Genomic DNA, 15,244 nt, shown 5'->3' on the forward strand with positions numbered 1-15,244 from the left:
GTATACGCACACGCCTCTCCTCGGCTTACCTCACGCTTACCAACCTTTATATTCTCGCACCAAGCATATACACCACACACACATACTACACTTGCACTCTTTCTCTCCTTTCCCCACAACTTGCCTTCTACACTATCATCCTTCTCCCATATACACTACGTTCCCATACGGTAATTAAATAGGTGGTGGCAGTCGCGCCTATTTACATATCTTGCGAGTAATAAGTGCATTTAGCTTTTGCTACAATGTCCAGCCAGTCGTGGGCGTGAACTCCCGCGCCTTTGGAAATCACCGCGAGGGGGCACTGCTCTAAGGGCACGACCTAGAACGGCTCTGATTTCCTGAACTTTTTCTCTTTATTCCTATTTTTCCTTACTGCATTTTGATAAAATACGTTACAACAGTAATAAAATCCTACAAATTAATTTTCCAAATCTATTCTAAACAATTTGTAAGATGGATAATGTTAAAGTTGGATTAAGCTATAGTTTGGCATTACTTGAGCGTGATCAATAAAACTATAAATTTTAAGTGTTGACAGCAAATTTCGAGCGTGGTAGTTGCGTTCCACTGAAATTTCAGACATGTTACTTGACACTAAATTCAATGTTGACCGTTCCTTGGGTTGTAACTTACCTGTTTTCTGGGTGTTGTTTTGTTTATCTAGACTATATTTGCGCTCAGTTCTGACAGATATAGCCCATAGGGTCACATTAGGCACATACGCAAGCAGCGCAGATAATGGATGAAATATTAAGGAATTTACCGAAACATAACTTATTCGGTCATGGTCTTGAGTGAAAACGTGATATTTCATTTGTTTTGGTTTCGTGACTGGTTAAATGTAATTTATTCAGTTGATGTCAAGACTTATGTGAGTTGTACAGAGGAAATAAAACTAGTGCATGCAGTCATCCGTGAATTATAAGTTAAGTGGTAGCGTTGTAAGAGGGATGCCTGATATCGGTCATGCCATGACATGAACAGTTTCTTGAACCGCTTATTCAATCATTCATAATCAGTCAACAGACATTTGTCTTACACAACCAAACAGTAGAACCTTCATGGCCATGAATGTATATTTTCATTCAATCTGTAAAATATTTAATTCACTTCCATATTTCTTTTTCGACAGTAACAGCACTCATTCAATTCTGCTGATTCAAAATACTCAGAAGTACTACATATAAGCCTCCTTAGCTCAGTGGTAGAGCACTGGTCTCGTAAACCAGGGGTCGTGAGTTCAAACCTCACAGGGGGCACAGCTGTTTAGCGATTTAGCGAACGCAGCTGTACAGCTGTTAATCAGTGGAAGGTTAACCCGGAGACAATGGGGTCACTTTCAAGAGGTTCTCAGGCCAAAGATACAGAAAGACGAATGTAGGGTCGTCGTCCAACGCGCTATTAATATAATAGTCTTCGTTAAAACTGGAAGGCAGCTCTGGCCACTCGTTTTCAACTCCGTTTTCGATTAATTATTATCAACTTTATTTATTTATAAGGTTCTCACATAAGTTCATACATTAATTTACCATTTTTATTTATTTAATTGATTTTCCATTATTTAATTACATATGTGTTCGAATATCTGCTCATGTTCATTACACAGGTTCATGTGTTCATGTGTTCATAGCTTATTACATTGCAAATATAATTATTTGCTTTGTTGGTTATTATCTCATTATTAAAAAAAAAAAAAAAAAATAACTGGCTGGACTGCAGCACAGAATTATCATGTTTAATTACTGGTTAACAATTTATTAGATCATCGTAAGTTACAAAAAATAAATATATATTTACCTCGTACCACAAAAAACTCTTTTGCTGTTCATTCGTACACGCCCCAACACCATAAAATTTGGAGAAAAAAATTTGGTTTTGATTATGTATATGAAATCGGGGAGGGGGGGGGGGGGCAACGGGAGCGTATGTCCACTGGACATTTTATTGCATTTACTTTTTAGTATTCTATTCCACTTAATTTTGTTTCTAAAAGATGTACCCCCGAATTACGTGTGGACCAACCAGGTTAAAGGGCGTGTAGCTCCAGCCAATCAGAGCCGTTCTAGGTCGTGCCCTTAGAGCAGTGCCCCCTCGCGGTGATTTCCAAGGGCGCGGGAGTTCACGCTCACGACTGGCTGGACAATGGCCTAGAACGGCTCTGGAATAGAATACTAAAAAGTAAATGCAATAAAATGTGGCAATAAAAAGCACCTTACAAACGCACACACCTACACACACACACACACATGCACACGCACACACATACTTGCACACGCACACATACTTGCACACTCACACACACACCTGCATACACACACACACACTTGTACACGCACACACACACCTGCACACACACACTTGCACACGCACACACACACTTGCACACGCACACACCTGCACACGCACACACACACTTGCACACACACACCTGCACACACACACACACTTGCACACGCACACACACACTTGCACACGCACACGCACACACACACACTTGCACACGCACACACACACACCTGCACACACACACACCTGCACACACACACACACCTGCCTACATACACACACACACCTGCACATACACACACACACCTGCACACACACACAATTGCACACACACCCACACACTTGCACACGCACACACCTGCACACACACACACACACTTGCACACGCACACACACACTTGCCCACGCACGCACACACTTGCACACGCACACTCACACCTGCATACACACACACACACTTGTACACGCACACACACACCTGCACACACACACTTGCACACGCACACACACACTTGCACACGCACACACACCTGCACACGCACACACACACTTGCACACACACACACACACACTTGCACACGCACACACACACTTGCACACGCACACACACACACACTTGCACACGCATACACACACCTGCACACACACACACACACCTGCACATACACACACACACTTGCACACGCACACACACAGTGGCACACACACACACCTGCACACACACACCTGCACACACACACACATACACTTGCACACACACACACCTGCACACGCACACACACACCTGCACACACACACACACACACGCACCTGCACACACACACACATATATGTTATAATACATATATAAGACCGTCATAGAAAAAGGCCAGCACCTTCGACACAAGCAGAGAAGCAACAAAAACCCAAGTGATGATTCTCCCCTTATTATTACCCTAGGAACCACTCAAAGGTTTATTCAAAGATTTTCTCTATATTCCAACGTTCGGGAACTGTCTGTTAGTGACAATACATGAATAACGATTTTGATACGTCCAGATATGTACTCTTGTTTCAATTTATTTCGTTCACTTTTCTCCAGTTATCGTCTAACCCCCTCAGTGCGTAGTTCCACAAAGCTTCCTATTCAGCTCATGTCGTTGGTGTTTTCTTTTAATTCTTTGTGTACACGTTACTTAGTATCCATGCCCCGATTTCTCTACTCTTTCTCATTATTCATAATTTTCTTCACTGTCTTTTGGTGTAATAACTTACAACTTTTCTTTTTCAAATTAATTTTCTAAATCTGTCTGTTCTTCATAAATGATTCGTAAGGTGGATAATGTCAAACTTTGAAATCAAGCATAGAAATTCCGTGTGTTGGAGGAAGCTATAGTTGTGGCCTTAATTAAGCGTAATCAATAAAGTTCTAGCGCGTTTTCCAAATGGCTCTGCGGGAAGTGATAACTGAAGGTGTTCAAGAAATAAGCTCATAGTGGAATTTCATGTTCCACTGAAATTTAAGAGATATTACCTGAAACTATTTTCAATGATGACTGCTCTTTGGGTTGAAACGTATCTTTTTTTCCTGGGCGCTCAGTTTTGACAGATATAATTCAAAGGATCAGATTCCGCACACACGCAAGCAGGGCAGTTAATGGACGAACTATTAAAGAACTGACAGAAACAGAACTTCGGTCTTGGTTGACGTGAGTGAAAACGTGATATTTCTTTTGTTTTGGTTTCGCGACTGGTTAAATGTCATTTATTCAGTTCATGATATTCAGTTAATGCCAAGACTTATGTGAGTTGTACAAAGGAAATAAAACTGTAATGCATGCAGTCATCCATGAATTATAAGTAAAGTGGTAGTGTTCGCAGGCGAGCTGCCTGATTTCGGTCATGCCATGACATGAAAAGTTTCTTGAACTGCTTGTTTTATCATTCACAATTATTTCCACACCATTTCGCTCACACAGCCAAATAGAAGAATGTATATCGTCATGAAATTAGATTTTATCATCAGCCTCCTTAGCTCAGTGGTAGAGCACTGGTCTCGTAAACCAGGGGTCGTGAGTTCAAACCTCACAGGGGGCAATTATCAATTATTTTTTATATATTTACACGAATTTTGAAGACGTCAGACAAGTAACCATGGTTAATAACTAATTGATTATATATATACATATACATATAGATATAGATATAGATATACATATAAATATGTATGTGTGTGTGTGTGTGGGTTTGTGTGTGTATGGGTTTGTTTGTGTGTGTGTGTGTGTGTGTGTGTGTGTGTGTGTGTATGGGTTTGTGTGTGTGTAGATATATGTGTATATATTTTTTATTTATTTATTTTATTTATTTATTTTACTTTTAGATCTATCTTTGAAGCGTCTTTCATCAAGACATTCCATCATTTACAGATATTGAACGATATTAATTATTTATGGGAGAGGAAATGAATTTATTAGGCTTTAAAAAAAAGTTTTAAAAATGTTTATTGTTTCGATGCTGCTATTTATACTTATTTATCAAGGCTTCATCTGTGGATGGAAATACGGGATTTTCAATGGTCTTTTGTCAACTAACATATACAATGCCGAATAAAAGGGAAAAGGAAGAGGACTGGTAAAAGAAAAGAAATAAGAGGAAAAACAAAAGAGGGAGGAAAAGGAGGAGGAAGAAAATTATGATTGGTGAAAATGAAAAGAGGAAAATCAGAGAAACAGAATAACAAATAGTTTGTTGGTGAGAAAAGAATAGGGGTCTAGTGTAAGGAGTGAGAAACAGGAAAATAGTTCAATAAATAAATGTTGCGTTTGTCTTGGCCATTCCCTCAAACCAGGTGAATCTCTCTCTCTCTCCCTCCCTTCCTCCCTCTCTCCCATTATCCTTCTCCCCTCCTCCCCCCCATTCTCCCTCTCCCTTCCTCTCTCCCATTCCCCTTCTCCCTCTCCCTCTCGTCCTCCCTCTCTCCCTCCCATTCTCCTCCCTCTCTCTCTCCCTCTCCCTCTCGTCCTCCCTCTCTCTCTCTCCCTCTCCCATTCACCCTCTCCCTCTCCCTCTCGTCCTCTCTCTCTCTCTCTCCCATTCTTCCTCTCCCTCTCGTCCTCCCTCTCTCTCTCTCTCCCTCTCTCCCATTCTCCCTCTCCCTCTCCCTCTCCCTCTTTCCCTCCCTCTCCCTCTCCCTCTCGTCCTCCCTCTCTCCCTCTCCCTCCCTCCGACCCTCTCCTGCCTCTACCTTTCCACAATCTGCATTTCACTCCCACCTGGGCAGCCGCATACCCACCACCTGTCAGGACTGCTTATACTCCCGAAGCGCTCCCGTTACGTCCTGGGAAGTTCAAGGGAAGTTCCTGAGCGCAGAAGGAGCAAAGGCGGCACAGAGACTGGCGGAACAGCAAGAGCAATTGGCCCGAAGGACTTGTCAAGGACTGTGTCGGAGGAAGCGGGTTTGTTTTGAAGTCTGGGCATCCTGTTCCATTTACTCTCCCAGGCTGTTCCATGGAGCATTCACCCGCGCCGGAATCCTGGCTGTTACTTCCAGGACTCGCATCCGGTCATGAGGTTTAAGTTTTTATGGAAAAGCCGATTTCCTGTTTATTTTACCATTTTACTTGAACAGTTATTAATCTCTTTAGATTTTTTTTATTTTTTTTATTGTAAACATTCATTTCGTTATTCTAATTATGTAATTCATTCTTAATATTACATTTGAATGAATCATTAATTTCGGCGCCACGTGGCCTTCCTGTTGCGGCGCCTAGCACGATTGTCACTAATTTATTCACTCATTAATTCATTCATTCCGGGATTCTCACTCCCCAGTTAGGCGCCAAGCTTCTTCGACGCTATCTACGGCTTCTGCGAGGGTGTATGGACCTTGGCTTGAACCTCCTGCAGGTCGCCTAGACCACGGAGGTCGTTGGGTATCATTAATAGATAGATGAATAGATGTGTAAATAATACAAACTATGATGATACCCACATTAATAGTTATCATTAGGTGTTAGACGATGTTTATATTCATCAAATCAAATTACTGCCGGTCATGTTAACTGTTGGTGTTGTCATCCATTAACTCTAAGGAAAGTGGTAGTTATGAATGTATATTTCCATTTCCCTCACCATCAGCCTCCTTAGCTCAGTGGTAGAGCACTGGTCTCGTAAACCAGGGGTTGTGAGTTCAAACCTCACAGGGGGCATCGTGGTTCAGTTGCGTTTAGTCGACATGATCTCTCCACCATCAAGCATGTTCTGTTAATAGACATTCGACTTGCATTGTAACCGCAATGGATAGTCAGCAACAATCGTCAGCTTTTATAATTTATTTATACTATTTTTAAAGACGCCCGACAAGTAAGCATGAATATTAGTTAATTAATTAATGATATATATGTATTTATGTATGTATATATATATTTTTTTTTTTATTGAGACCTATCTTTGGAGCGTCCCTCATCAGGACATTCAAGCATTTACAGATATGGAACAATATGAATTATTCCTGGAGGATGAAAGGAATGAAAGTTGATTGTTTGTCAAGGAGTTTATGTGGTCTTTAAACAAATGCGTCGATAATGATATGCATCAAGGTCTTACCTGTTGATGGAAATACGATGAGTGAAAGGAAGCTACGATCCTTGTTCGTCTGTAATAAATTAAAAATTAGATAAATTAGAATAATGAATAAATATATAATCATAAAGATAATAAAAAACACTATGATGATATTCATATCAATACTTATTATTAGTTGTTAGACTGAAGTTTATATTCATAAAATCAAATTTGGTATTGATGTTACGCATTTCATGTTAATCTTCTGGTGTTGTTGTTACTATCTTTCACGTTAATTTTCCCATATCATCGTTATCATTATCCTCAGAATTTTAAGCTTACAGTGAAGAGGAACATATAAAGACAAAAAAAAAGAATTGTTAAAAAAAAATAAATGCCTGGCTATATTGAGTAGGAAAAGACTTCATGACTCAATCTACGTGAAATTAAATCTGGTAATCTCATTTGAATAGAGAGAAAGACAAAAAGAGTAAGGGAAAAGAAGAGAGAGGAAAAAGGAGAAAGAGGAAGAGAGAGGGAAAAGGATAGGAAGAGAAAGGGAAAAGGAGAGAGGAAGAGAGGGAAAAGTAGAGAGAGGAAGAGAAAGGGAAAAGGAGAGAGAGGAAGAGAGAAGGAAAAGGAGAGAAAGGAAAAGAGAGGGAAGAGGATAGAAAGGAAGAGAGAGGGAAAAGGAGAGAGAGGAATTAAGAGGGAAAAGGAGAGAGGGGGAAAGGAGAGAGAGGAAGAGAGAGGGAAAAGAAGAGAGAGGAAGAGAGAGGGAAAAGGAGAGAGAGGAAGAGAGAGGGAAAGGAAGAGAGAGGGAAAAGTAGAGAGAGGAAGAGAAAGGGAAAAGGAGAGAGAGGAAGAGAGAAGGAAAAGGAGAGAAAGGAAAAGAGAGGGAAGAGGATAGAAAGGAAGAGAGAGGGAAAAGGAGAGAGAGGGAAAGGGGAGAGAGAAAGAACGATAACAGAGAAAAGAAATTTTAGGAAAATCATGGGAAAGAGAGATTAGGAAAGATAATGTATGCAAGCGCGTGAATATAGCACATTTTTTTCACTTTATTTTCCTGTTCATGCATTGTTCAGAATTTTCTTCCCTGTTACACTGCCCTGTCGTGAACAAACACTTTCGACCTGAATGTGATTTAGCATTCTAAAGGATATAGGATAATGATGATAATATAATAATGATGATAATAGAAATAAATGATAATGATAATGAAAAATATAAAATATATATTTTTTATAAACTGTATAGATGGAAAATGAATATAATAAAAGAGAACAAAAATATTTGTGAATATGTAAATGAATTCATAGATAAGTGAACAAAGTGAACAAAGGATAGTGGTGATTATAAAAGCAAAAATCTTACTGATAATGGTGAGAACAATATGTCCACAATAAATATAATGGTAATTATTATGAATTATTATGTGTGTGTGTGTGTGAGTGTATGTATGTATGTGTGTAATTTATATATATATATATATATATATTTATATATATATATGTATGCATGTATATATGTATGAATACACACATACATACACACCCACGCAATCTCACACATATGTGCATGTGTACATAAAGCTGATAACCGAAAACCTTTCAACTGCACATGCAACCGAGTCATAATACCAAATTGCTCCTTTGAAAGAGTGTAACGTTATCTAATCAGCTGTTGCCTAAAAGCTTAGCTGAAAGTAGGCTATTGTTACCCAGCTAAACCACAGTTGATATACGGGGGCGTTTGGGTACACATTGCACACATACGCGCATACGTGTATGTGCGTGAGTGTGTGTGTGTGTGTGTGTGTGTGTGTGTGTGTGTGTGTAAAGGAGAGAGAGAGAGAGAGAGTGTGTGTGTGTGTGCTATGGGTGTATGTATGTGTGTGTGTGTGCTATGGGTGTATGTGTGTGTGTGTGTGTTTGCATGTGTGTATGTGTGCATGCACGTGTGAGTGCGCATGTACGTCCATGTGCGTGTAGTCAAGTACAACCTTTCCGTACAACCACACAAAAATAAATGAAAGTGGGAATCACCGTCTCTGCAAAGTCATCGCTGGTCATCGCTGTATGATAACCGCCCGACACGCCCCTCTCGTCTGCAGAAAGGGAATACATAACTCCTTCCTTTCCCACAATACGAATAAATAAGATAAGCAATTTGTAACGATCGAGGTTCTGGTCCAGTGAATGCGCGGCAGCATTAAAAGATCATCAAGCTCTCTTCTCTCAAACAGAATATTGAAACCTGACAAGAGCGGAGAATAAACCCGAGTAGAGAAAAATGTATTTTATCAGATCTTAGAAGAGAGAGAGGAAGAGAAAGACAGACAGACATACAGAGAGATGGACACACATATAGACAGACAGAACGGAGACATATAGACGGACAGTTACAGAAATCGACGCAGGCAAACACAGACTTACAGAGACGGAAGAAATATATAGTTTTTCGCTTCTATTTTGACTTTTCTCTCTTTTATACTCCTTCCTCTTCCCTTTCTTTTTGTTCTTTTGCTCTTTCTTCCACTCTTGTTCCTCCTCTTCCTCTTCCTTCCTTCCTTTCATTTGTTTCCGCTTCTACTCTCTCCTTTCTTTCATTTTCCCTTCTTTATTCCGGTTCACTTAGCCAATCTTCTTTCCTTTCTTCAATTTATCTGTCAGAGCAGTTAAGAAGCGGAAAAGCTCATCTCCGCTATCAGACTTACCCAGAACAACTAATTAAAACCCATCTTTAAAATTTCACTTCAGCGTTTGAGATCTTTTATCATCTTGCGAGACCTGCGTGTGAACCCAGCACCTGCGTCTATTAAACCTTACGTCTACTAAACACTTGTCCACGCGGAACACCTCTGCCCCCTGTGAGGTTTGAACTCACGACCCCTGGTTTACGAGACCAGTGCTCTACCACTGAGCTAAGGAGGCGTGTATTTTACAACAGCAATATATTCATGATATTCGTGAGTTTTATCATTAAGGTTACCATAATAAAATGTAGGGCAGACTGTTAATATTTTTCTTATAGATTAATTAGCCTGTAATACAGTTGACACGATTAATGAATGCTTCACGGTGATGTAATGTTTTTGTTCATATGTGAGTCTCCCTTTCGTGGCATTACCTTCACGACCCCAAAACATTTACGAACTTAATTGCCAAAGTTAAGTTTCCATTTATAGAGAGTTGTTTTATATACGGGCCTTAAGCATAGGATAACCATCAAACGTTTTTTTTTTTTTTTTTTTTTTTTTTTTAAGTATGAAAAATTATCGTTATATTGACCCTAGAGGCAACCTTAAGGTTTCATCGTTTGCGTTATTACGATTCTGTGTGTGCGTGTGTGACGGGGGGGGGGGGGGGGGATGTGTGAGTGTCCGAGTTCGTGGGTGTGTGTGTGTGCGCTTGTGTGTGCGTGTGTTCGTATGTGTGTGCTTGTGTATACATGTGTGTATGTCATTGTAATGTATAGAGAGATAACCATGACCTCTATAAACGCTAATTCTGTAATTGGTTTTAATTTTCAGTTGATTTTTCCGATTAAATGCAATAAATAAATGTCACTGATTTTCACCGCAAAACACCACTGCAGACGTAAGACAGACTGAAGAAAGAATTATAAATTGGAAAAGAAAATATTGAAGAAATTTTATCAGACTCAAGAATTAAAGGTGACAAAGAGGAATAGAAAAAAAAAAAAAGAGAGATAAAAGTTGAATGATATAAGAAAGGCAGATAATGAGGTAGTAAATATTAAATCAGGTTTAGGCACGAGTCGGATGTTAAAGAAGAACAAATATATATACATGTATCTAGACTAGATGCATATAACTATCACTATTAATCTAGGGCCATTTCTTGCACTACTGAACACCTGTACACCTGCATTCGCTAAACACCTGTGCCCCCTGTGAGGTTTGAACTCACGACCCCTGGTTTACGAGACCAGTGCTCTACCACTGAGCTAAGGAGGCTGATGGAAACAGATGACTGTGAAAAGATAGATAGATAGATAGATAGATAGATAGATAGATAGATAGATAGATAGATAGATAGATAGATAGATAGATAGATAGATAGATAGATAGATATAGATGAATAAATAGATAGATAGAGTTAGTAGATAGATAGATAGATAAAGTTAGTAGATAGATAGATAGATAAAGTTAGTAGATAGAAAGATAGATAGATAGATATAGTACATAGATAGATAGATATATAGATAGAGTTAGTAGATAGATAGATAGGTAGGTAGGGCGTTATGTGTATAGGTAGAGAGATAAGATGCGTAGATAGATGGTCAGATAGATAAGAAAGGGAAAATGTCCGTAGCAGTAGTAGATACTTGCAAAAAAATCGACACACAAGCTTTTATTTATAGATACATACATAACTTGCTCTGCATAGATGTGTGTATATTCCCCAACATATGGCTACTGAAAAATACGTAAAATAATCACTTTGATAGTCATAAATAATTGGATAAAGGATAAACATGAACTTATACTTTCATGTACTATAAAGATACCATTTCTTACTATGCTATCATGTCAAGCAATTCACATAAAATTATTGCATTTGTTACGGTTGTAGTATGTTTTGTGATACACTCTGAGGATCACACAACCCTTGAAATGGTCTATCTATTCACAGATTTGTATATTCAAGCACTCATTCTTACTAACACCACAACTATACTTAGAATTAATGGATGAATAAAACAACAATTGATATGAATGTCAGTAAAAGTCAATACTAAATATGATTTAGTGAATATAACATCAGCCTAGTAACTAATGATAACTATTGTGGCTATCAATTTTGTATTATTTATATATCTATCCATCAATTTTATTTATTAATTAATGACGAACAAATGCAGTCTAATTCCCCTGGCAGAGATATCCAGCAGCCTGGGGTGGAGACTTCCGGAATAATTCGTAGTCGCTTTCATTGAAACTTTCCCGGCGTCGTGGACTTTGCTGACCATTAAGGGGACACTTCACGTCAGCCAACTCCATCCATAACTCTTCAGTTTCTATCCATTTAAAAAACAGATACGATGAAGTCACTGCCATTCAAGTTGGTCCACTTTATAAATATACAAATTTATATGCAAATAGTACGTCTCACTTGATTAACGTTTTTGAAACTGATTTCCTGATATAGAAAGTATTCCCTTGTTCTTTCATTCCTTCTGTTATTTTTCCCTCTTACAACTTATTTTCATTTCTTTTTTTCTTTTCCTTTCCTTCCCCTTTTCTTTTCTTTTCCTTTATTTTATTTCATTTTCATTTCTCTTTTCTTTTCTCTTCATTTTTAAATTGACGCAGCGTGTTATGATCAATTCTTGCATCCGACACGCTTGCCTAAGGTTGCCTGCTCCTGTCATAGTCTGTTGCAACATGTAATAACAGGAACCTCGGTGTGGACAGATGTATGAATATGTATTTTCATTCCACACATTATCAGCCTCCTTAGCTCAGTGGTAGAGCACTGGTCTCGTAAACCAGGGGTCGTGAGTTCAAACCTCACAGGGGGCACAGCTGTTTAGCGAATGTAGGTGTACAGGTATTCGTTAATGTACGATTAACCATGGGCCAAAAGTGACATTTACAATACTGTTATACTAACGTAAAACACGAGCATATTTAGACATAAATTACTAAAAAACAATGTTGTTTTTTGTATATAACTCATCGATGAAGTCATTTGCAGCATTAAACAAATTAAGTTAAACATGTCCAGAAAAAAACATGAAACTTATTGGCATACGATACCAAAAAAATGTAGTGACTAAAAAAATACGCATTACCAAATCTTCCGTTGCAGACTTCTGCCTTTAAGAGAATGTGATACACCAGAAACAATCTATACCTTTTAATGCTTATGGACACGTTTGGTGGCTATCCTGAAACGAGTAGGAAACGGAACTTTGACCCTTAAGATCGCCAGTGACTAGAATCACGGAGATTGTGTTTTATCTGACTAACCAAGCGGGAGATGAGACACGTAAGGACAGATATTTACGAAATATTTTGGTTTCCTTTTCTTCTTTTGTGTGTGTGTGGGGGGGGGGGGTCAGTTGGGCTTTACATAATAATGGGTATCAAACAGGCCATTCGATATATAAAGTGAATACTAAAAGTGCGTCCTGGTCTGCTCAGGTAAGCTCTTGTTTATTTTGATAATGTTATTCCCGCAAATATGATAAGTATTATATTGTTATAGAACCTTAAGGTTGCCTCCAGAGTCAAGTAGCGATAATTTTTCATACTTAAAAAAACTTTTGATGGTTATCCTATGCTTAAGGCCCGTCTATAAAAAAACTCTCTATAAATGGAAACTTAACTTTGGCAATTAAGTTCGTAAATGTTTTGGGGTCGCGACGGTAGTGCCACGAGGGGGAGACATATGAACATATGAACAGAAACATTACATCACAGTGAAGCATTCATTAATCGTGTCAACTGTATTACAGGCTAATTAATATATAAGAACAAATATTAACAGTCTGCCCTAAATTTTGTTATGGTAACCTTAGTGATAAAACCCACGAATATCATGAATATATTGCTGTGATAAAATACACGCCTCCTTAGCTCAGTGGTAGAGCACTGGTCTCGTAAACCAGGGGTCGTGAGTTCAAACCTCACAGGGGGCACAGCTGTTACACTGCTTAATCGACACAGGTGTTCCAAGGTAAACGCAGGTGTTCGATTAAAGTATGGCAATCAATTTATTTTAGCGGTTTATTTATCAAGTTCTTACATTCTCACTTGGAAATTGACGTAAAGGAGTGTATGAATTTGAAAAAAATTAAATCATATATTGAATAATCCACTAGTATTCACGTTGCTGAAGTTGTACAAAATGTATGACAATTGACAGACCATGCATAGTCTTTTTTTTATAGACTAGTAATGTCATGAACATTAACATCTCTATTCATAGTCACTAAAAGCAATCATTCATATCAGAATTAGGGTTATTAAGGGTAAATCTTTTCAGGCATAGTATTAACACACTAAAAGAGAGACAAAACTTAATATGAATTAAAGCGCAGATAGTGTGCAGTTAGTATGTAGTTTCATAAATACTGTATGTTATTATATACACTTTGTTAATAGTCTGCCTGACATGTCGACGATAATGACGATGTTGCAAGAAATAAAATTGATGGCAACTGACAAAACTGAAAAAACGCTGATATGTGTGCGTGTTGGTCCACACACACACACACACAAACACACACACACACACACACACACACACACATTTTGTATTCTTGCGCTGAATAGATATATTCAAATGTGCTGACTTACCAAGGATTTGGTTACTTTGCAAACTAAAAAGAAAAAAAAAAAACAGTCCAGATTATTGCATAGCATATTCTTCCAGTTAAAGGCAACTGCATTCTTTCAATGTCTGCTATCGATCTAAAACTAGGCCACGCTGCTTAATCTCGAGTCCTTCAGTCAATAATATATCAGAAGACACAGACGCACGCACATGTGTTGCAATAACGGGGGTGTAATGTACAGGTGAAGGTATATAAGAGTGAGCTTCGGTTAATGCTAAAACTCATTGTATCTTTAGAAGTACTACACACACACTGAGACTTATGGTTTTGAAATACATTTACTTTGTTTTCCTGGACAAATGATGGTGATAAGAATTATAATGATAATAATCATTATGATAATAAGGATGATAGTGATAATGATGGTACTCATCATGACAGTAATGATAACGATTGTAATTGTGTAGCAAAACTAATAATAATCATTTTAGTAATAATGAAACAAACACTATCGTTACTATCATCATAACTGAAAGTGATATTAACAATAATAACAATACCATTAAAATAACAGTGATTATCACAGCAGTCCCTCATCCCCGTCCGATCTCTCAACCATCACTCGGTCGCTTCAAGGTTGAATCCCTTAAATAATCTTACAAGTCTTTTAACATCGAGCTGTAGAATGCCATGACGTGCATACTAATGACCAACAGTCTCTTTGTGCTAAAGACCTTTAAAGACTGCCTTTTGATACAGTTTACACCAGCCTCTTCACTTGGAATCAATGAACAGGTTGAAGTTCATTAGTCGAGGGATCCCGTGTATAAAAAAAGAAAATTGTCAGGTAAAAAAAAAAAAAAATGGCGGTTTTTAATGTTCGAGGTTAGAGGCAAGGAAATCAAAGACTTGAAGAAGGAAACTGCAGGAGGTTTTGGTAAAAAGGTAATTTCTAAAATATGAAGATATGCTCGGCTTAAATAGTTGCTTGTGCTTTATCAGAACTATCGTTATTTTCATGGAATAACTTGTATGACACGACGGAAATCATGAATAATAATAAGACTAATCTAGTCTCTTTCTGCTCTATCTAGCTTTTCTCCGA

The 15,244-nt window shown here is 38.3% G+C and overlaps 7 non-coding genes across 7 annotated transcripts; 5 read left to right on the forward strand and 2 right to left on the reverse strand.

Moving 5' to 3' along the window:
• Window positions 1–1,190: 1,190 nt before the first annotated feature.
• Trnat-cgu lies at window positions 1,191–1,262 on the forward strand. Its single transcript has one exon. It is a non-coding gene; the product is annotated as a tRNA-Thr (tRNA).
• A 3,031-nt stretch (window positions 1,263–4,293) lies between these two features.
• Window positions 4,294–4,365, forward strand: Trnat-cgu. Its single transcript has one exon. It is a non-coding gene; the product is annotated as a tRNA-Thr (tRNA).
• Window positions 4,366–6,404: 2,039 nt separating this feature from the next.
• Trnat-cgu lies at window positions 6,405–6,476 on the forward strand. Its single transcript has one exon. It is a non-coding gene; the product is annotated as a tRNA-Thr (tRNA).
• A 3,216-nt stretch (window positions 6,477–9,692) lies between these two features.
• Trnat-cgu lies at window positions 9,693–9,764 on the reverse strand. The gene has a single exon. It is a non-coding gene; the product is annotated as a tRNA-Thr (tRNA).
• A 974-nt stretch (window positions 9,765–10,738) lies between these two features.
• Trnat-cgu lies at window positions 10,739–10,810 on the reverse strand. The gene has a single exon. It is a non-coding gene; the product is annotated as a tRNA-Thr (tRNA).
• Window positions 10,811–12,307: 1,497 nt separating this feature from the next.
• On the forward strand, window positions 12,308–12,379 carry Trnat-cgu. Its single transcript has one exon. It is a non-coding gene; the product is annotated as a tRNA-Thr (tRNA).
• Window positions 12,380–13,428: 1,049 nt separating this feature from the next.
• Window positions 13,429–13,500, forward strand: Trnat-cgu. Its single transcript has one exon. It is a non-coding gene; the product is annotated as a tRNA-Thr (tRNA).
• Window positions 13,501–15,244: the final 1,744 nt, after the last annotated feature.

The sequence above is a fragment of the Penaeus chinensis genome, chromosome 10 (assembly GCF_019202785.1).
Source record: "Penaeus chinensis breed Huanghai No. 1 chromosome 10, ASM1920278v2, whole genome shotgun sequence".
Taxonomy (NCBI): Eukaryota; Metazoa; Arthropoda; class Malacostraca; order Decapoda; family Penaeidae; genus Penaeus; species Penaeus chinensis.